The sequence below is a fragment of the Xenopus laevis genome, chromosome 2L (genome assembly GCF_017654675.1).
Source record: "Xenopus laevis strain J_2021 chromosome 2L, Xenopus_laevis_v10.1, whole genome shotgun sequence".
Taxonomy (NCBI): Eukaryota; Metazoa; Chordata; class Amphibia; order Anura; family Pipidae; genus Xenopus; species Xenopus laevis.
In genome coordinates, this window is record NC_054373.1 from 136,454,377 (window position 1) to 136,478,113 (window position 23,737).

Below are 23,737 nucleotides of genomic sequence, written 5' to 3' on the forward strand. Positions count from 1 at the left end.
TAATTCGAGTTTTTTAGTTTGAGGTTTTTTCATAAATAAGCAAACATTCAAGCTGTGAGTTTATCCATGTGATCCAAAACATGTGATCAAAAAAAAGCAATTTTCAGCAGAACCTGCGGATTGTGTGCTCCATCCTATCCCTTGTCTTACATCTGTTGCTTTGGACTTGCTGTGGACCAGCCCCCTAACAATTCAGGCCTCTGCTTCCCCTTTACTATAACAAACCTGTCTCCCTCATTAATGAGCCTCCTTTGCTCCCCCACATTTGCCTCTGCCCTCAGTGCTGAAAGTTTCCCCTTAGAGTCTGCAGTTCATATTCCAATTGCATCTCTCACACGTAAATACTGCATGAAACTGCTGCTCTAACACCACATACAGATGAAGCCAATTTGGTTAATGTGTTTAACACAGAATATCTAAATTCATTTAACCCAATTATCCCATTTAACACAGAAAATTGTGTCACAGCATTCACCATTGTTTTAAACACCTTAAGGTTTTTAATACTGCTAAACACTTAATTCACATTCAACACTTGCAACGCAGTCAGAAACTTATTGCAGTATCAAACCAAAGAACACAATGCTTGGTGAGAATTTACCTGACAGGTGCAGCATGGAGACTGCACCCCTCCCCCTTTGACCCAACTGTGTACCTTCTACCCCCAATGAAACGCAAAAGAGATGGCCGCAGTTGTTTATTTATTCCAAAAACCTTAACCATAAATCAGCACCGGGCCAGGTCGACCAAGGGTTTCTAGGCAACCAGGCTGGTCATGCCGCCTCTCACGTGCTGGTGCATGAGGGCGCACATATGCGCGAACAGGAGCACCAAGATTGCAGAGAGGGGACTGGACTAGGGGTAGGAGGACGAGAAGGTACTTGCCTGGAGCCCCCAAGCTTTGTGCCCTAGGCACGTGCCTACTCTGCCTACCCCTAGTTCCGGCCCTGCTATAAATTAACATGTATAACATTAGAAACTTGTAACACACCTTTTGTATAACAAACATTTTTAAACAACAGCCTTATGTTATTCACCCCCAGAGGACTGACTCTGCCCCAACTGCAAAGCCAGTTTCCTGACTCCTTTTCCCCCCAGCCCTAAACTGGGCTGCCTACCTTCCCGTCAGGACCCCAGGCCTCTCTGGCAACTTCCACTCCTGGTCAAATACCCCATTTTAACTTCACCTGGGGCTCTGTGTAAAGGTACCCTCTGCCAACTGCGAAAGCAAACACACCCCATCTCATAGTGAGAGATGGTGGGATGATGCGAGCTGCTGCTGCTTCCACGTCCTGCACCGAGTGGTTCCTGCATAGCTCTGACCCCTTCCTACACAGCCTGGGAAACCAACGCCAGCCTATAACAGCCCACCCCTATCACTTAGAAAAGGAAAGGAGTGCACCTCATGGCCCCATCAAGCCCCTGTTTCCCTACAGTGCCTACGGGTCATTGGGGTCCATGATTAACTCATCCCCCATAATTAGTAGGCAGAGGGGAAAGAGAAAAAAAAATGCTGTTTTGCTACCAGCAATAAAAAACAACCTCTTGTTAACTTTAAAAAATGGGCCCTTTAGAAACTATAACCCAAGCAAAACAAATGCACTGAACTCCACAGAGTAATATTGTGTGATGTGTCCTGCTGTGAGGAAATGCAGGCAACCAGTTGGGGGCGCTGTATATAATGGAAGCGATATAAATATCGCAGGTACAAACTACACACAACACAGATGTTGGATGAAGACGCAGCATGCAGTGTTCACATCCGACAGTCGTGTCGGATACATGTCGTGTCGGATACATGTAGTTTATACCTGCAATGTTTCTATCACTGCCATTATATTTGGCGCCTCCGACTGGTTGTCTGTGTCTTCTCGCAGCGTGATGTATTGCTCCGTGGAGTTCAGCCCTCACACTTAATTCACATGCAACACTTGGTTAGCGGCTCCCACACTCATAGGCACTCAAGATGGCAATTTATTCTGGTTAACAAAGATGTGGTGATTAATTAGGATTTTTTTATTTATCAGTTTCCTTTTACTTTACGTAAACAATAACAATTTTGTGAAGCTTTGTAGGGATTTATTTGTTAACCAAATATTTTTATCCCTGCTGACCTGCTTAACAATTTTAACCAGTTGCTCTTGGTCTCTGTCTGGGACTCACAGCACAATTTATTTGCAGCAGGGAGAAATATTAAACTACTTTTTATCAGATTAATAGAGGACAGTTTCCCTTGGATCTTGTGTATGTACAGGAGCTCGCTTTGAAAACATGGGAAGTGACTGCTCTTTAACTTCCAGCCGCTCAGATTTAACATCTTGAGATATAATCATTGTTTGTGCTACAACTCTATTTGAGTGAAAACTTTATATACAAAGGAGTAAAATTATAAACAGACTGTTGGGAATGTTGGTACTAACATATGTTACAGTAAGACAGACATAATGGCTTTTCATTGTACGACGTGAGAATGTATATTTTGGAAGATAATATGTTATAGCAAGAAAAATAGAACGTGCTTTGCAAAAGGAAATGCAAGTTTTCATATTTTGTACTGTAATTGCCATATGTTTCAGCAGTGCCAGGCGCAAGTCTTTAGAATTCTCTGTCCTGTGACACGCTGTTTGAAAATGCAGTTTTCTTTATTTGATTTTATTTGTACAGTATCAACATTAGGGTTGGTACAATGCAATGGAAAAGAAATCAACACGCCATCAGTTTGAAATCGAACCACTGGTCTAATTAGACTGGTACTGAAAAACACAACACTTTAGAATAATTTTTTTATACCAGTCTTTTCTCCAAGTCCCGATGCCACAGCATGGCGGCTTTTCTCCTTTGCCCTTGAATGTGTTCTTAAAATGAATGAATTAAACAAACAAATTGGGATCTATTTTGCTCATACATTGAGCAAAATAACAAATAGAAAGCTTTTTCACTTTGAGAATACCTTCCAGCATTATGCACAGTATATCCAGCCACCTAAAACAAACTGAGCATCTGTCTCCATGCTTAGGCTGTTGTTGTGCTGTTTATTGCAATTCATTTAACTGTTCTCCTTTTCAGGCAAAGTGACATAAAAATAAACACAACATGAAACAGACAAACCATTCTGAAACTTGAACGTTAATACCAATTTATATACAGCTGTTCAGGCTCCTCAAATAGAGGGTGCATTTACAAATAGATTGTCAGCCAGAGATCGGCAAACAGAGACAGGGCAGAACTGAACCCAATGCACACAGTTGTTCTGCTAATTCTGCCTTAGTTATTACAAGATGTTAAGGTAAGGTAATCTTCCAGACTGAATGAAAAAAACACATTTTGTAAGTATATATAAAAATAAAGATATACTAATAAGTAGGAAAGAACATATAGTTTTCTCTCTTTCATTTACTTCCAGTGTTGTATGATACTACACCTGTTTCCAAAACTGACAGTACAACCTTACAGCTGATGCAATTTTACCAACATATTGACTGTGATCTCAATGCAAAATTATTCTTAATAATGGGAAGCATATAAGGCCAGTCATGGGTCCAAGAAAAACAGGATATGCCCTCAGAACCAAGGGGCAAAAATGAATAATCAAAAATTGTCCTGTAACTCAAAATTTCATATGAAAAAAATCTTTATTCAAAATTACATCTAAAAAATACAGCACAGACCGTCCGCATTTCGTAGCCACCAGTTCTAAATCATAGGCTATGAGACACCCTGGTGACTTAAACTATTTAGAAGACAAAAGGCCCCTCCTTATGTAATCTTGCCATATTAAGTAAATCTGGCTATGTGAGTATGACCTTCAGCTGAGTCACTGTCAGGCTCTGCTGGGATTCAAGCCAGGGACTTTTGGGTTTCTGGCTCAATGTCTTAACCACTGGGCTAGGTGAGCAGCCTGCAGGGTTGCTCACTATATATTATCTGGCCGTTGCAGTCCCAGCCCAGCAGCAGCCTGATTGGTTTGCAGTCAGCCAATCAGGGCTGACTCTGCCCTGTTTAAGGCAAGCACTCAAAACACTCCTTGCCTGAGCATTGGTTCCCAAACTAGCAGTGTGGCATTGTCCATAGCTAAGGGTTCCAGCTCTAGCCCTTTTCCCTTGATTCTACCTTGTCTTGATCTGCCTTGTTTTTCCCTGCCTTGCTTACTCTACATAGAACCTTTCCCAGCCTTGACCTTGACCTGACCCTGCCTTGTCTGTTCTTGATTCCTGCTTTCTGTTCTACCTTGTACCTTTTCCTGCCTTGACCTTAAACCGATCTTGCCTTGCCTGTTCCTGATTTCTGCTTCCTCTACTTCCTTGTACCTAACCTGTCTTCTATCCAGTTCTCTCGCTATCCAGTCATTTTGCTATCTAGTCCTCTCGCTATCCTGCCCTTCTGCTCCCATACTCTACTGCTTTCCAGTCTGCTTCTGCTCTAGTCTCCTTCTGTTCCAGTCTCCTATTGCTCCAGTCTCCTTCTGCACTCTATCCCCTGTTTGATCCGATCTACACCGCCACCATCCTGTACTATCCTTTCATTCTGCTACCGATCTACGCCTCCGCACCCTCCTGTTCCACTCCTGCTCCATCCAGTCTGTTCCTGTCCTGACTCCCCGTGGGTTCAGCCAGCTCTTGCCTAAAGGACTTGCCTTCCTCATCAGCCTCCACAGCACTCCCTACCTAATCTTTGACATTCTTTCAATATCCTAGAGAACAGGCTAAGTCCTGCCAATGATAAGCAAATAGTCATTATAGAAAATATGAAGATTTTCATTCATCCAGGTCATGGTATAACTAGTATAAGTAATTCTAAAACAGCTGGATTTGCTGAGTAATCATTGAAGACGTTTCACTACTCATCCGAGCAGCTTCTTCAGTTCAACTGACTGGTGTGCGAAGTCCTCGGCATATAAACTCTTCCACTAATCCAATCACAATGGCACATTGTAACTCTTCCAAGAGGTGACATCTGAAACATACAGGGGTAGGATTCTGTGGGGTTACTGTGAGTTTCAGATGACACACATTTCAAAGAAATGCAATGTGATTTCAGTAAAACTAGTCCATTCAATTCCATGAAAGGTTTTGCTGCATAACAACATTTCACCCTTAATTACTTAATTAAAAGGTGCAAATGAGTTTATTAAAACACAAATTGGTAACTGCAAAGATACATGAATACAATGACTACGAAATGGTTGATTTAAACCGTTGTCTCTGCTTTTCTATCTGCAATATAGAAGTGACAGTTAATTTAACTTTTGAGTTATAAGTTTGCTCCAACAAACATGCATTATCAGTTTTAACTCATACTGAAATATATTTCTAAAGTGAAAGTGAACTTCTCTGGGCTCGCATAAGACTTGTTTTTCACTTAAACTTCAATATTTTATGTGCATTTTTTTGAACTACTGATGACTAAGTGTTGGCAATATATGCGTTACTATGTTCTGAAAGACTGTCACAAGAACCAAGTAAATTGATAGTGACTGATGTTTAAAAATAATGTTGAGAGTCAAAGGCCTGATTTATTCACTGAATGTCTATGATACATTTACCTGCCATTGCCAATAAATATCAATCAGGCACAATCACTTGTCTGCCATCGCATAGGCTTTCTGGCAGCACAACAAAGTGTCTTTATATTGTAGATGGAACATTCAAGTGAAATCTTGTGTTTTACTTCTCAGTCTCAGACTTTTTGGTTTTGCCTTTTCTTCCACCACAGCCAGTAATTGGCAGGGGGATCTAGCAAAGCATCCTTCTGTTTTCTGGCTCAATGTTAGAGTTTACCATTATCTGTTTTGTGAAAAATATGGAATGTGGGGTATTGTTACAGATGAATCAAATGAAAGCCTCTGGTTACAAATCATGCATTTAGGGGGGTTTAAGACATGTGAAATGTGATTTCTGGATGCTAATAAATGCATAATACATTAGGGCAGATTTATTAAGGTCGAGTTCTGTTTTCCTTGAAAATTCGAGTTTTCAGGTTGTTTTTTGTCAAAACTCACATTTTCGGGTTAAAATTTTTTTTTAAAAAAAATGTGGGTTTTTTCGAGATTTATTATACGCGACCCTGCTTGGATCGAAAACCTGTCAAGGTCATGTAGGAGCCATTGGCAGAGGTCCCTTGAACCAATTGACGATGTTAATAGGCTGCATGATGTTCGAGTTTTTTTCAGAGGGGTTTGCCCAGAAAACTCGAATGATTTGAGCAATTCAAGTTTTTTCCCACCAAAAACTCGATCAATTCAAGTTTTCAGGTTGTTAACCACAAACTCGCTAAATCGAGTCTTTCCCCATTCGAGTTTTTTCTTAATTCAGAAGCCATTTAAGTTATGAGTTAATTTGAAGTATAAAAACTCTAGAATTGGATCTTTGTTAAATTCTCCCCTAAAGAAACGATCCCATAGAATTATTATACACATTCCATTTATATTTTTGTAGTGTATAAACATAAATGCAAATTTTGCATGTAGAAAAAGTGCATGCCTACATTTACATAAAACTAGCTCAGATGCATAAATTAGAATGAAGTACACCAGATCAGTTGTAAATGATTAGAGAGGATCTTGGAGGAAACTGGCTTATGCAAACAGTTTTAATAATTCCACCGCCTGGAAGATTATCTACAAGAGCTAAAAAAAGCTTTAAAAGTATAAAATGCTTTATCTGGAGTTATTCCAAAGTCTTATTTGTACTTCACTTACCTGTATATTTATATCTCAACCTATCATAGGGATAACTTTTTTTTCTCAGGGGGTCAATAAAATCAATAATTTTGGCGATTTGAATTGGTGCTCAGATCAACTTGTGAGACTGCTCTACCCCTATGGGGTACTGGTTTGGCTGAAGCAGGTATAAGGGGCCAGGAAGACCAGCAGATATTATACTTCCTTTTGCATCTTTTCCAAATACAAGCTATGATTTCTAATCAGTATACAATTCAAATTGTATACTGTATCCTTGCTTTTATATTCTAATACAGTAAGCTTTAACTGTTTCTTTAAATATAGTATAAATCCACTAACCTAGAAAATGGGGAACACATTTGACACAGGTTCCTACTCTTGGGAAATTTTACTAGTAGCAGCTATCAAGAAAGAACTTATTGATAGAAACTGAATGTCTGGTAGCTCGGTTGATAAGATAACTGGGACTACGGGTTTAGGCAAGCGAAAGCAACAATAACTTTTCTGGTAAACTCAGTGGTGACAATGTAATAAGATCTTGAGAAATTTGCTTTGATCTGTTCCATTGCTCTCATGGATATGTAAAAGTACAGGAATTTTTAAGGTACAGCCTCTTAAGTTAGTAGTATACTCACCAACATGATCATTTCTATTTAGTATGTCAGGGAATATATCATAGTCATCCTCAACAGCATGGTCATAAAATTATTCCATCATTACGCACAGCCTTGTAAGGGTGATATTTTGGCAATGAACAAATGCATATCTAGCTGGGAAAGAGGATATTTGTTATGAATATATATAAGACATGTTTTGTGTTTTAGCATAAGAAACTGGTCAGACTGCAACCGGGAGTTCAAAAGTAACAAAATTCCTAATATGAAGGAATGAAACAGAATATAAATAAAGATGCAAAGGTTACTGCAAACAGAGAGCTCTACCTGGTAAAAAATAAGCACAGAGAAAATGTCTGCATCCACTTGCTTGTGGCAAGGTTGAATTTTTAACAGAGAGAATTCCACAGTGAATCTAGAAGAAGTAAATTATCAATATTTATGCATACAAGGTAGCGCTCATCTGCAATTGCTCCCAGCCATGACAATAAACACTTTCAGCAGGTGTCCCAGAAGTCTTTGGGCTGCCTATTATTATTTTTATATGGCTACATTCTATTACCATATTGTTTAAGGCCAGATATCTATTTCATCAGGATGCATAAAGGCACTACATTTGCTTGGCTATGTACTATTTGCTATGTTTAAAAATCTATAAGGAGGAATCATTGTTCACAATAGACCAGTCCAATGCAAACAAAAACATGCAAGGGTGATTTGATTATAGATTAAACCTGATAATGACTGCTTAACTGCTACATTATTATACTAGTATAGTACATGTAATAACATTATAGGGCTCATTTATGATTGTAAGGCACAGTGCACAATTATCCGCACAGAATTTAGCAAGTCAAAATGGTATTCAAAAAAGTGCTAGCAACTATTTATGCTCAAATATATATATATTTCAGAATGGGGTATAAGGTGCCTTATACCTATACTAATTTCTGGGTTTCCTTTCCCTTCCATTTTTATGCCAATTCTTGCATGCCCACATTAATACAGCCACAATTATGCCACACTGGTAAACTGTGTAAAAATGCACTGTGGGTAAAAACAGAGATTTGTGCTAAAATGTAGTGCTTTGTGCACAGCTCTAATTCCTTATATTACATTATTGTAACCATTTTAGTACAGGCATATAGGACCTGTTATCCAGACCTGGGGTTTTCCGGATAATGGATATTTCTGTACCTTCATACTTTAAGGTTACTAGAAAATCATGTAAACATTACATAAATCCAATAGGCTGATATTGCTTTCAATAAGAATCAATTATATCTTAGCTTTGATCAAGTACAAGGTACTGTTTTATTATTACATGTATTTAATATTATATTTTTATTATTTTAAAAAATAACGGGCCCTGTATATGAAATGAAGCAATGTTAAATGTATGTGATAGCTCCAGTAGAAAAGGATGTTTCATTCAGTGCCCTGATTGACATACTATATATGGAATGGCACAGGAGTTTAAAACTAGTGATGGGCGAATTTGCACCCTAATGATGGGCGAAATTTGCGAAACGGCGTTACATTCACGAAACGGCGCCGGCGTCCATTTTTTCGCCGCCAGTGTCTGGTTTTTCACTGCCAGCCGTCAAATTTTCGTGGGCGTTTCGCAAATTTATTCACCGGCGGCGAGTCATACAAATTCGCCGCAAATTTGCGCCTGGCGAATAAATTCACCCATCACTATTTAAAAAGTCTTAGAGGATTTCGTTTAATGTGAATTGGAAAATAATCTATGTAAAAGCATATCCAGGTTTGTTTTTTTTTTCCTGATCTGCTTGTATATACATCATGCTTCAGCTCTAAAGTATGAATCCATTTAACTATTTAAGGTCCCTGCCATACTGGCATAATTGATGTTTTGTGATTTGCCAATGCCAGCCATTATAAATCCTTTTATGGGTAAAGAGCATGAGTGATGGGCGAATTTCTCCCGTTTCGCTGAAAATTTTTCGAAACTCAAAAATTGACGCCTGCGTTACAGTCAGTGGGCGTCTGAATAGTGTCGACATGCGACAGTTTTGATGTGAGTGACTTTTCTGACGTGTGCACAAAATTTTTTGTGGGAGTTTCGCAAATGTATTTGCCGGCGGCAAGACGCGGAGATTTGCATCGAATTCGCAGCAGTCAAATTTATTCGCCCATCACTATGAATTATTAAATTTACCTTAAAGGGGAGTTTTACCTTTAAGTTAACTTTAAGCATGTGTGACAAGCTGGCTGCTTCTACACGTGATTTTTGGGGAAAACACAGCCTTATTTTCCAAACTTTTTAACAAAAAAGACGCTGGCAAACAGTATGTCAGCGTTCCATCATCACGTATTTGCCTTTTCCATCAGACAAAGGGGTGACCATTTCAGCACAAAACATAAATCATAAAAATAACTCCTGCTCACTGGGCGCTACCTTCACACATTTGGCAGAGTTCCCTCAGTAAACTGGTCCCTTGTGGGCTACCAGCAAACCAGATAAGTTGGTATCACTCCCGTAGTACTCCATTGGGAAATTGCTCAGCCTCCTGGCGTCCCTCACTTTATTAGACAGACTCTTGGTCACAGTCACATCTCTCTCTGCTCTGTGCAATTGCAGGCAACACTCCCAGCCCCTCTAGGAATTCCTTACACGACCAGGTAACCTTCCTCTTGTGCCCTGCGAGACCTTTCTAACATTTCCCCAACAATTAAATACCTTTCCACAGGAAAGACTTCCTATGGAAAGTGATCACCAAAATGCGAGTTGGACTTATGGAATGGAGTGTCTGGCTTACCTGCTCCTTCCAGAACCCTAGAAGACCCAGGATCTGGCAACTAAAGCCTTTGAACAGATAAATACTTTTTAGTTTAGTTAGTGTTAGTTAGTTAGTAACACTTTTCCTGGAGCTTACCTCTTCTACTGGGAGAAATTAAAGGAAAAACACACATTTCCCCATCTTTGTGGTCACTCTACCACCCATGTTATAAAATGTCTAATTCTAAGCAACTTTTCAATGGGTCATTATTATTTATTTCTTATAGTTTTTTGATTATTTGCCCTTTCTTCTGACTCTTTCCAGCTTGCAAATGGGGGTCACTGACACCATCTAAAAACGAATGCTCTGTAATGCTACACATTTATTGAAATTGCTACTTTTTATTACTCTTTTTTACTAGTTTTTCTATTCAGGGCTCTCCTATTCATATCCCAGCTTCTTTTGGAAATCAATGCATGGTTGCTAGGGTAGTTTGGACCCTAGCAACCAAATTGCTGAAGTTGCAAACTGGAGAGCTGCGGAAAGAAAAGCTAAATAACAAAAACCAAAAATAATAATAAATGAAAACCCATTGCAAATTGTCTCAGAATACCACTCTCTACATCATACTAACAGTAAACTCAAAGGTGAACAACCTCTTTAATAATGAATAACTGGTCTTTCAAAATGCTTGTTTACTGTGTAAGGCATTAGGCATCAGTTACAAACAGAAGCGTTAAGTGCAAAAAAAACCCAAATCTCTGCAAACCCTCAATAAATAGTCTTTACTTCAATCCAGCATCACTGTGCTGCAGTTTTGCTGTCACTGTTATTACCTAGTTCCCTTGTACCCAGCTTCTGCACACTGTGCTTTGGACCTCAGAACCAGTTAAGAGCTGCCAGGCAAAAGACACACTAAAGGGCCTATTTACGAACATTTGAATTTCTATTTGTTTCAAAAATCAACTTTTGTCTCTAAAAATCTTATTTTTTTTCTTATTTTTCTAAAACTCTAAAAATTTGACATTTATGAAGTGTAAAAACCACGAAAAGCAGTTGAACCCCCATAGAACTTAATGGGAGCTGCGCTGATCCTTTTGGACCTTTTTTTTAAGCCATTCAGACTTTTAGAGGTTTTGTAATTGTTTTTCTTTAGTAATAGTCCGAAAAACACAAATTTACAGAGGTTTTCATATTTTTAAGCCAAGCAGTTTATTCATTTGTACTTTTTATATTAGGATATTTTAATAAATTACATAAAATTCATGGTTTTAAAGAAAATGAGTTTATTTGTGGTTTCAAAAACCTCAGAAACCACTAAAATGTGAATGTGGATTAATGGGCTTCTAGGTGCTACAACACTGATGGATGTAAACTGGTACTTCTTTGTGCACCTAGCACTTCTTCCACAATAAATAAATGAGATCTATTATGTCAAAAATATTTCTCCCCAGTTGACCAAGTAATGGAAGAGAGATAGAAGGATGTGTTAGCAACAATTGATGGGACACAAAAGTGTTTGGGACTAAGATCCCCTTTGTCTTTTTTTTCGATCCTTTTCATGTCTCAACCCAAGGCGGTTCATGGGATGCCTGTAGGTATATATCTATAGTAGAAGGAGAGTTACTGGTTTGTGAAATGTTTCATTTAGAGATGTCTTATCTGCATACCTCCATCTGTTGTTGGCCTACAAAACTAAGCATTCTCAAGTTCATAGCTGCTTGAAGCTCTTGTATGCAGAACAACGTAGTAGATAAAAGGCATCTATATTCTTTTTTTTAATTTCCTATGCTATTTCTATGTTTTATTGTCTTGACTCTGATCAAAACACAATGAAATGCTACGTACTTGGACAGGCAACCCACTGCCCCGTCTGGCTTCATGGTTCCTGCTTCTGTCAAAATCCACTTACAATATGACATAATTTATTTAAGTGCTCTGACACTATGGAAACTGTTTCATTTTCGACATTCCTTTAACAACCGAAAAACCCTGAACAGCTTTTGTGTTACATTCCCTCTGTCAAGTAATAGCATTTCTGATCAATTTCACCTGTTCTCTATTACCTAAGATTTAAATGAAACCAATTTCTGATGTGTACACTGATACAATAAGCCTCAAGTTCTTGGAACATGTTGATGAAAATGATATAAATCTGAAATTAACTTTAAGATAAAGTACCACTGTGACAAAAGTACAATACAATTAGCATTAAATGTATTGATTGCCCTGTAATACAGAAGCATTTACAAATGCAATTTAAAAACATCTGTTCTCTTGGTTAAGTCTGTTGTAAAGTGAAACTACATGAGTGTTTTATGGTAAGTGCCTTTCTTTAAATCCCTTTTTTATGTAGTAGGACGGAAGTATGTACAACACCCCCTTAAAAATAATGCCAGTGCTAGAAAAGAAATCAATATGATGCCGGTAACAAGGCTTAAAAGATTAATAGACAGTTATAAAAAAAAAGAAAGCAAGAACTATTAAAACTGCTAATTGCATTCAAACAATAAAACAACTATAAAAATATATACAGCAGAAATGTTTGTGAAAAGAAACAGCATAGTGATAACCATTAGGAGCCCGAAAATCACTTAATTGGGTATTTTTTAAATGAGCGCAGATAAGAAGACTTAAATGTTTCAAGATGCTTAGATATTTGTTTTGGTTCACTTACAGACCTTAGGCAAAGTGATTATTATTCAATCTAATTTTGCCATGTTCCACGACAGTTAAACAAGCATTATACGAGATGCGTTATACAAACATTTCTCATGTCATGAATCAATAAAACAATGCACTGGAACAACAACTTTTGTTTTTAATGCAGGTTCTGTATTTCTTTAAGCTATCTCCAAGGGTGCATCCTGCATTATAGATCTTATTTTGGAACTTTTCATATTAAATGTGTAAATTACATTGACAATGTTATTAAATACTTGCCTGTTTGCTATTTGTCGAGCATCTGGTTTGTTTAGGCTTTCATATTGAGAGATTTGTTGGCTCATGTTTTCTAATGATAAACCAGGACAACAAAACGACTGGTGAAGACTGCACCATCTACGTTGTAAGGAGGTACAGTAGTAGGAAGGGACCTGCACAGGTATCTGTTTTTCTTACTCCTTTATTCACAGAAATTGATCTGTAAATAATAAAAAAAAGATATAAAGACATATGTGTGGTACTTGATCTATCTTGAATATTATTTTGGCAACTGAAGTATCTCCAAAAATAAAGGAGCAAAGTCAATAAAGTATGGTCATCATTGACTTTACTATGTGATTATTCCAGTTGTTCTGGCACCACGTTTTCTTTCCTATAAGTCTGTTAATCATATCTCTTCTAGTAATTTAAGGCCAAGGGAACCGCAGCACATTCATAAGGAGTGTAAAAATGATTTATTTCATATGTGAATACAGTATCTAGTAGAATTACAAAGGCAACTGGACTTTTAGAGTTTTCTTCTTGAAAATGTTTCCCCACTCACCCGAGTGGCTTCTTCAGTTCAACTGAGTGAAAGGGAATTCCCCAGCATTTAAGTATATTAGATACTGTATATCATGACCTGGATAAATGAGAATCTTCATAGACATGTTTATGTGCAATATAAACTGCACACTTCCACTTTTTGCCTAGAAACACCTTGAGGCAGGACCAAGACCTACATGGGATGACCATGTGGGAGACTAACTACTTCAGGGCTTAGTGAATAGTGGATAGTAGTGGAGTGTGAGTACACTCTAGGAGTGAAAGATAGGTAGGCTAATGAGAAAGGACAGTCTGTTGTCCAAACTAGGATGGAGTAGATTGGGGTAGAGCCACTGAAGCAACTATGTGCCAGGTATGGAATATGAGCATTCAGGTGTAGGTTTGAGGAGGACCTATGGGTGAAGCTTGGGTGCTGTATGTGGAGTCACCACAGAGAAATGGAGGGGGGGAAGGTGTATAGTGAGAGGAGACTCACTGTGTGGCTACTGACACTCAGCCTGTACATTCTATACATGACAGGGGTCTTTAGGAGAGGAACATTGTAAGAGCATGAGGAGGGCAGATAGAGAGAGAATGAGAATTTGCAGAAGTATTGTACATTGGGTAATTAATATCTTTAATATGGCAAACAGTGTCCTGGTCTTTAACCTGCCTCTCTGCAAGAAGCGGTCATTCATACACACCCACAGTTGGCCAAGTGACATCACCATCAACAAAAAATCCGATAGGAATGATGACAAATAAAACATACCTATGCCATGGAGCACTTAGCAATATGGGCACTTTATTGGTGGCTACCCCCTCTGCAGGTCTGTAGGAAAATTTGTTTTGCTTGAACGTCTTCAGTTTTGCACTACAAGTAAGTAGTATTCTAGTATTTACTGTATATTTCCCACACCAAAAGTTTGCTATGAAAAAAACATAAACAAAATACGAAAAAAAAACAAGACAAAGTAACACCCCTAAAAAATCTGTGCCATATAAACTGGCCAAAAAATATCTAAGACGCAAGTGATCTTCATAAAAACCCAGCTGAGAAGCATTGTACAGATTTATTGGTAGCTCAACATGTTTTTATATAGTATATCCCATTCTTCACCGGAACATTGAATCCTAGTTTTTCCCACTGTACACTTAGCTCTTAGAGATGAGTGAACTTTTGTTTGGTAAAATTAATGGTTTAACTAGCGGTGACTACTAGAGACTTGGGAGACCTTTTGTCTATGAAGAACAGTTATAGCATAATGAAAAGGAGTTTCTTTAGCAAGGTAGGGCAATGTATATGCTTAAGATCTAAAAGACCTTGACAGCAATGTAATTTCACCTTCCGATTAACTTCAATGTATTTCAGTGACATTTCGTAGTGTTGAGAAATGCTGCTAGTCCGCTCATTATCAGCAATATATCTGTCATCTAGGGGTGATGTTTTAAGAGCGAAATGTACAGTGGGAAAAACTAGGATAAAATGTGTGTTGAGATGCAGTGTTTATTCTTTACTATATATACCCAGCCAGGTAGAGAAGTTGAAGGGAGCTATAATCGAGTCTGTTATAAGGATCTTCATAGTTGTTGAACCACAAAGTGCCAACTGTTTTATTACTTTTTCCGTTTTTGTAAAAAAGGTATTTAATTAAGTAGAAATGTGTAAGATTTTGAGTGTCAGCCTTAAATCCATTTAAAACACCCCTGCTTCCCAAACAAGCCATCCTGATATCTTTTACGTCAGGTATATGTTTACTAAGCCAATTTGTGGTGTGGTGGTGTGCCTATCATCTCTTCTTACTAACTTCTAGGAACTGACCTGATGCATTTTGCATTAGAGGCTAACCTGAAGTCTTTGTTTTAGGGACAGACTGTATCAGGTCTGGACTGGGATTCAAATAGACCCTGGCATTCCAAGTACACAGAGGCCCAAACAGCCCCCACCAGCCCAATTAATAATCACTTTCTATGGCATCTTACAGCAGCCCCTCTGGCATTTGCCAGAACCCACAGATTGCCAGTCCGGGCCTGGACTGTATATGAATTTGTAAATGTCTGAAACTATGCAGATTTTTTTTGCCTGAGAAAATAATGCTACAGCATTAAAAAACAGCATTAACATTTTTGCGGTTTTAGAGTTTTTTAAAACTGAGATAAAATCATAAATTCCTTTTAATTTATTAAAATATCTGAATAGAAAAAGAGCATGCACTAAATAATACAAAAATCTCTAAAAGCTCTAGTTTTTTTGGACAATTACTATGAAAGGGCTACAAAAAAGGTCCAATAGGATCAATGCAGCTCCCACTGAGGTTTTCATATTTTTTATACTTTACAAGTCTTGAATTTTTAGGGTTTTAGGGAAATAAAAAAACACAATTTTAGAGAAAAAAATTAGATTCATATAAAAATAGCAATCTCAACCCTGGAAACAGTCGTTAAAATCATATATATTACTATATTGGAATAAATATCCATTAGGCAGTTTAAAGCCTAGATGATTAGAAATTTTTCTATATCCAATAAGACTACTTGGTTTCTGCTACCTAAGACATTCACTGTATAGCGTTCATCTCACATTATTAGTGATGAGCGAATACATTTGGCAGGTATAAATTTACAGTGAATTTCTGGGTTTTGCCGCCCGCGGAAAAATTTGCGAAACTGCAAAGAAAATTCGATGCACCAAAAAAATAGCGCGTGACAATTTTGACGTGCGCTGTTTTTTTTTGGTGCAGCAAATTTTCGTTGCAGTTCGGTGAATTTTTTTAAACTAAATTGTCGTGCATCAAAATTATTCAAACGCCTATTAACTTTAATGTATTTGGACAAAATAGTCGCTCGTATAAAAATTGTCACTTGAGTCAAAATTGTCATGCATCAAAATTATTTTGACGCCTATGGACTTCGATGCGTTTTGCAAATCTTTTGCCATTGTGCAAATTTGTCGGCGAAACAAAACGGGACAGATTCACCCATCACTACACATTATGCCTTGGTGTATTGTAAACTGAAGCTTGGCTTCTGGGAGACCTAGTTCCATAGCATTTGAGGGCTTGGGCAGAAGCATTAGAGAGTTAGGACCTCTTATTTTCACCCATTATAGGTAAAGATAACATGGGGTACAAAATCTGTTTCCTTTTTTAAAAGGAAGTCTTAATTGCTTAAAGTTTGCAATACAATGCTATTTTATTATGACAACATTTATTATTTTCATGCAAACTTTGCAAGGAAAACATACTTTGTCATATTTTATCAACTTTACTTTTAGACCTCAATTTGGCAAATCAACTGAAGAAAACAAACTGGCTGTGTGAAAATGATTTTATGTCTTTGGAGCAAAACACATTGGCATACGGAGTAGCATACTTTGTTCTCACCTCAAAGGCTTATTTCTCTTGCAGCAAAAGTAGGAAAGTGGACTTTTTTGGCTTTGAGGGATACAAGGGACCACTGGTTTTCAGGAATGAAATCCAGCATTTAATCTGTACCTCTGTTGGATGCTAGACAGTAAACGCAACATGACAAAACCAAATGAAAATTTCCAGCAGGGCACTTGATTGGACTGAGCTAACATGATTTAATGACAGTTCTCTACTTATTTGAATGATAAAAATGTGTCATACTTGCATAGAGTTATTTTTCTTCTTCAAGATTGAATATAGCATTTTCAAACTGTGCATTTATTTTACAAATAACTTTCCTGTGAAACATTGCTTTTACTTTTCTTACATTTCGGGTAAGTTACATGATAAAAATGAACTCCTATGCCTGAGTGTGCAGGAGTGCTATGCAGCATTCCATTTTCTTTAGAATACTCATTTTGATAATTCTACATTCACATAAGTCATCCTTCAGAAAATCATTTTTACTACTAAAAATACATCTTAATAATAATTGAGAGACTGTAATGTTATCAGGGCAGACATCTTTGGTATTATGTTTGTTAACATTTCCCTTTCCTTTTCTTCAAGTTTCTTACGCACAAAGTTTCTGTAAAATGATTTGCAGCAAAATGTTCATTACGATTCCCAGTTTGGGAGCACAATAAGCAGAACGAAATGATATAGAAAAATAGAATGACAGCAACCCCTACTTATCTATATAGTTTTCAGTTTTATATGACAAAAAGTTTTTTTTCCAATTTTACCAAACAATATTTAATTCATAGTGCATTTTTACCAACAGTCAAGGACAAAAACACTGACTTTTCTTAAATTGTGCCAGTTCTGCCAGAAAATGACAGATAAGAACAGTGCTATAGAACTCACATATTTATACATCTGTATGTAGTGGAGCATGGGAAAAAGAAAGAAAAGCTGAAAACTGTGTGAAGAGAAGAGGCCAAAAACCGTAAGAAAGCATGAATAATCTCAAGGCTACAAGTATATCTCCAGAGCCATTTATGGTCTTGTGCTCACTGTAGCCCAGTGATCCCCAAACAGTAGCTTGTGAGCAACATGTTGCTCTCCAACCCCTTGGATGTTGCTCTCAGTGGCCTCAAAGCAGGTGCTTATTTTTGAATTCCAGACTTGGAGGCAAGTTTTGGTTGTATAAAAACCAGGTGCACTGCCAAACAGAGCCTTAGTGTACGTTGACAATCTACATAGGGACTACTAAATGCCAATCCCAGCACTTATTTGGCACCCCAAATAAATTTTTCATGCTAGTGTTGCTCCTCAACTACTTTTACTTCCGTTGCTCATGGGTTCAAAAGGTTGAGGATCCCTGCTGTAGACAATGATGCAAAGAAATCTAAGACCTGTGGCTGTTTACTAATCTACCAGGATGGTGATGCAAAAGCAAATTTGCTAAAAGATTGCAAGGAAGGATTGTTCAAATTAAGGTTGTATTGAATAACCTTGAGAAAATGATTCAACTGAATTAAAGGAACTCTATGGTGGAACACCAAGGAAAACCCAACTGCTATGAGAGAAACATAAGCAAGCCTGCCTGGAATTTGCCAAAACACAAACAAGCCAAAATCCTTCTGGGAGAATATCCTGTTTAAAGATGAGTTGAAATTAGAGCTTTTTGGCAAAGTACACAACTCTTTGTTTACAGGAAGTCTTCAAAGAAAAAAACACCCTCCCTTCAATCAAACACGGTTACAGTTTTTGCAGATGTTATGGGATTGCTTTGTTGCCCCTGGAACTGGGCACCATGAAGTTGTAAAAGACATTATGAAATCTGAAAAGTATAAAGACATTTTGGACTGCACTAGTGAATGCTGCATCAGAAACTTGGCTCAGTCTCAGATTATAGATCTTTAGCAGGCAAAGATCCGAAGAACCCTTCAAAAAGCACACATCAATGGTTAAATATAAAAAAACACTGGCCATTTCTGAAGTAGCCTACAATGTGTTCATTTCTAAATCCCATTAAACACTTGCTGGAGCAGTTTTCAAAAAAGAGTAGGTCAATCAGTTTGTTCAAGGTATAGGAAGTTATTAGTTTCAATAATTCTTGGTCTGCTATATTTTAAATATAGGTTGTCAATGACATTGTTGTCAGATATGTTAAAGAATAGGGATGCACCAAATCCAGGATTCGGTTTGGGATTCTGCCTTTTTCAGCAGGATTCGGATTCAGCCGAACCAAATCCTAATTTGCATATGAAAATTAGGGGCGGGGAGGGAAACTACATGACTTTTTGTCAGAAAACAAAGAAGTAAAAAATGTTTTCCCATTCCCACCCCTAATTTGCATATTCGGATTCAGTTCGGTATTCGGTATTCGGCCGAATCTTTCACAAAGGATTCGGGGGTTCGGCCGAATCCAAAATAGTGGATTCGGTGCATCCCTATTAAAGAATATGTTAAAGGGCAAGTAAAGGCTAATAAACTGGGAGTGTCAATAGGTTAGGCAACCCCCAGTGTATTAAATCTCTATCTTTTCTTCCCCTGGTCAGTGGTCCTATTTAAAATAAATGTCACTGTTCAGGGGATTTTTTTTAACTAAGCACCTTTCCATGTATTAGCTTTTGCTTGTTCTTTAAGTTCTGAATGTGATAACAATGTTCTGTAATCTTAACAGTGAATAAGTAATTTGGGGAACTTTTGGGGATCGGTTTATCTTGTGTTACTTGAAAAAAGAAAAAAGGTGGCTATAATTTTGACCACAACTTTACCTTCTTTTGTATAAGATATTCCTTTTCTAGTTTTTTTTCTAGTTTTTAGAAACAAGGTCCATCCAGAAATTGAACTGTTTAATTCTGTGGCGCAGATTGTGTATGATTGATTCCCTTCAGAAAATACAGATATTTAGAAACTTTTTTTGGTAACCAATCCTAACAGAATACTGTCAAGGATAATATTCTTGGAATGGACTCTTTCACAGTCAACACAATCAAAGGGGTTATCCAGGTGCAATTTGGCATTGGCATTACACTAAGGGGTTCTTTCAAGATATAAAAAACATTTTCAGTATACATATCAAATTGTACTTCATGTATTAGAATTTCTCTTGGAGAGAAAGAGAGCTCAGTACCTGCTGTGTGACTGAACTCAGCCTATTCATGTGGCCAAACCTTGTGACCTCGTGCAATTAACCTAACCTCTTTATTCCTCAGTTAACAATTAGAATGAAATCTTCTTTAGCACAAGGACTCGCTGTGCCCTAAAATATACAATGTGGTTAAAAAAGCAGTAGAACAAATAAAAATATATCCATGTGTCTATTCATTTTCATTTTCAATTATCGTTTCAGCATTTTCTGTGTATCTGGGCTCACATAATGTATAGATGTTTTTCATTTCGTTTTCCAGTCAGTTTTGTATTAAAGCTATTTCCCTGGCTGCATCATGCATGTCTAATAATTTCAATCCCTTCTTTCTTTAGTCATCAACAGATATTACATATGAGAGCTTTAGAGCTAGATATGATCTTTCATAAAAATGCAGGTAGTAGCACTTTTACTATAGAGTCTCCTGAGGAGCAACCTGACTGGTAAAAATTGTTGAATGTAAGAAGTGGCTGAAATTGCTTGGATTAAACTATAATATAAGTTTATATGTGTAAAAAAAAAAATATATATGTATATTGAACAGCCCTCTTTTATGCTAAATATTACATATATATATTATATATAATTCATGTAATGAAGCTGTTGTAAAGGGTACTTTGTTCTTTTAGCAAGACAGATTCTTTTTTTTTTGTTACAGGCTTATTTGGATTCAACCTAGTCTACCATTGAGCTTTTCAAAGATTTATTATGGTCCAAAAATATGCCACAAATCTGGTGCCAATAAGTATTAAAAACAAAACAAAATAAACTAAAACAGGTTTACTGTTGCAGTAAGACAGAATTCGATATTTCTTATTTAGGGTGTTTTCATTATTTTGACCCTATATGTATTCATATGTGTGTATGACTAATTCAGTTCACCAATATCCACTTTATTGAAATCAGTCCTACTAAAAGAAGTGGTAACACCACTAATAAAATTGTCCATCACCCAAGATAATTTTGTAACTCTAACCCAAGGCTGTTACAAAAGTCCAAATACTATAAATGTAGCTTTACAGTATCCATTATTAGCTCATCTTACTGGTACATGGCTAAAAGACAAAATATTAATGCCCATATCATGCACCAAGAAAATTCATTTTAGTCCAAATAGGAGTGCTATTAGAGGCCCCATACATATGAAATGGTAAAGCAGAAAGCACAGATTTTAAGGTTACTACATCATTTGAAAAATCATTTGAAAGAAAAATCTAAATATTATAAATGCAAGTTGCCAGATAAATGTTCCCCAGCGGGAACATTTATCAAAATGTCTTTGTTATAAAGTTCTATTTGTGTCCAACAGGAAATCCTAACACAAATATTCTCCTGCATTACTGGACACTGTAATGATAAAAGGCAAGAACTAGGAGATTATATTTGTCTATCTGGACACCTCCAATCACAGCTCAAGCCCTTAAACACCCCCCCCCCTTTGACTGGAAATCAACATTTGCCACAAGTTCCAAACACATGCCTAACTATGAAACTAAAATCTGACTCACATTTCTCTCATAACATCGGAACTTTATAAAAGGCCAGGCCAGGTTAGGATTTCCTGTTGATCACAGACAACCTTAGAACAAGGACATTTTTATAAAGGTTCCATCTGAGATCATAATACTCAATAATGACACCTGTCCTGATCTTGATTTCAAGTTTTCAGCTTTACCCCAATATGTGTGCTCTGGATGAGACCTTAATTCCCAGGGAATGAGCCCTCGCAATGATGTGGAGGCAGGGTGTTGTGCAACTGTAACTGTATGCAATGCATAATAATTGGGTGCCAGTGGTTCTTTGAACAATAATTGAACTGATTTATTAATACAGATCCACATGGGAGAATAACACAACGATTCAGAAGACAACCATAGAGTCATAGTCATAGTCAATACATACTCACAATGCAGACAAAATGTAGAGTCGTCCCTCTAGTAGCACTTGAGAGGGGAATATCAGTCTACTCCTCTGGAGAAGTCTTATGGGAAACCCAGGTGGGATTTATCTAAGTCCCTATTACCTGTCTCTCGTTCCCTGACTAGGCAACAATGCCCTTGGGATGTAATCCCTTCAATCACTCCATTGGTGGAGCCAAAGCTGCTCAATATAGGTAGCCCTAAGTTAAGTTTTTACTTCCTACTGTTATTGGATCTGACATAATACACAGCAGGGGCGGAGGAATTGCTAAAACTCTTTACCCTTTTCTAGTTTACATTTCATCCTGCACACGAACAAAAAATGTATGTGTATCTATATATATATATATATATATATATATATATATATATATATATATATATATATATAGTGAACAAAAAAGTCCAGACAATCTGTTGCATGAAACAAAAGGGTTTTTACCAAGCAAGAAAATATGCTGCAACATTTCGAAGCTCCCACTTCTTTCTTAAGCATCAATGAATATAACAACATCATATCCTATTTAAAGCCATAGGTAATAGACACACCCATTAATTTGCATATTAAGTATATAATCAGACCAATAGCAGCTAAACAGCATATGCATTACATACACAGGAAATTATCAATCACAGCAAAATAATGAATAGCAACAAAATATTCATTAGTAACATATTGGTCAGATAATGTAACAAATAGAATCCATAGTGTGTCTATTTTTCTTTTTTCAGTCCCAGGACTAAGTTCCATATCCTAATTATATGTTCTATTTTTTTCAAATAAAGCCATACAGATCGTATTCTCTATTGAGTCCCTTCGGATGTGTGGAGTGTGTACCTCAAGCGACGGGGAACGCGAGGTACTGTTAATGCACCCAAAATAAGCATAGCAGCTGCGACCAGGAGATGGCAGGCACGAATAACCAACAAGACTGTATCCAAGAATTGACATCTATCGTGATTAATATCTCGAAAAAGGTACTGTCTCCTTCTGAACTGAATGTACTACAGAAAGGCTTATCTTTTTGTCCTTCAAGAAATTTAGACACTTTTTCATTGGACATAGATTTACAGCGATTCTATAGGTTATTATGGCTTAAGGTACAATTTATGGACAAAGGGGAAGAGGACACGCAAACACATACTAGGTCATTAACTTTACAGCGGTTTGGATTACATAAAAAAAGTAGATATCTTCCTCCAACTTTATTTCATCTGGTGGAGACTTCAATAAACCTTATTGCCAGCGATATAAATCGACTAATACATGACCCAAAGGGTTTAAAAGCAATGCGCTATAATAACAATTTAACTAAGATGGAATAGGACTCCTTAAATTCTTTGATGGGGAATAAAACTGTAATTTATAAACCTGCTGATAAGGGGGGAGCTCTAGTTATTCTGAATAGGGATTACTATGTACAAGAAATTCTAGACCAATTGAGTACTTATGTATGCTTAGATCAGGACCCCACAAGAGAGATTACACAATTAATATCAGAGGTATTATCCTGCTACCAAGAGCAAGGTGTGATTAATGAAGGTTTAAAAGATTGCCTCACACAGGAGTTTCCATGTATACCATTTTTTTACACCTTGCCCAAGGTTCATAAGAATTTACAGTCTCCCCCTGGGCGACCGATAGTTCCGGGAATTAACTCTATATTATCCCCTTTATCAATATTTCTGGATAGAGTATTAGCTTCTTTTGTACCTCTGGGGAATTCATACATTAAGGATACTTCCCATTTTTTATGATCAATCCACGATCTTGATTTGGGGGAGGAGGTGGTATTATTGGCAGCT